This window comes from Formica exsecta, unplaced genomic scaffold, assembly GCF_003651465.1.
Source record: "Formica exsecta isolate Colony F162 unplaced genomic scaffold, ASM365146v1 scaffold148, whole genome shotgun sequence".
In the NCBI taxonomy this organism is placed as follows: Eukaryota; Metazoa; Arthropoda; class Insecta; order Hymenoptera; family Formicidae; genus Formica; species Formica exsecta.
In genome coordinates, this window is record NW_021848810.1 from 326,985 (window position 1) to 327,793 (window position 809).

Below are 809 nucleotides of genomic sequence, written 5' to 3' on the forward strand. Positions count from 1 at the left end.
TATTAGACTGGTTTAAAGAGATACAATATTACTTTAGAACGAATCAAATTTCCACGTAACTTCTTGCACGCGCGTATAAATGGAGCACGGAATACTTGGCCATTATCGGTGGTCAGTGAATCCAGTTAACCAACTGGTAAGACAGGACGGACATTGTTACGCCCGTTTTTGTCAAGTGAAATTCTAGTTCACCATCGGTGGCTCGCACGCCATCATGCGACTTTCCATTGCGTCTCCTTCGTGGAAAGTCTCTTGGATTCTGTTGTCGAAAGCTAATTCTACGAACTAAATGGATGTAATATACAATTCCTGATCCAGTTTATATCGCTAAGTATAACTTATTTTGCACAAAAAAAAACAACAAATATTAACACGAAATAATAGCAATTTTTTCAATTAACGTCGTCAACATATATTTACTTTGAGTTTTGCGAAAACTCAATCATATCGGTTAGTAATTATATTTCTCAATTTAAGTCTATATGTCGAAAGTTTCAAGAGATCGATTAAAGTCCAGTTTCTTCAAGAACACTTAAGATGGAAGGATGGGGAAATATATGATAGGTAAAAGACACACATACGCAACGTATATCGTCAAAATATATTCGATGAAAAAATGATGTTGCAAAAGAGTCAGACAATCCTTCCGCATCGTTACAAGGAGGAATAATAACAGTAATCCTGCGTATCGTCATTGCTATTATTACCTCTCGCCTAGTAGAGAAGCCACACGACCGAATGCAATTAATAGGGCCCTACAACCTATAACGGTGCCTTAAGAAACGCGTGTATATATATATGTATATATA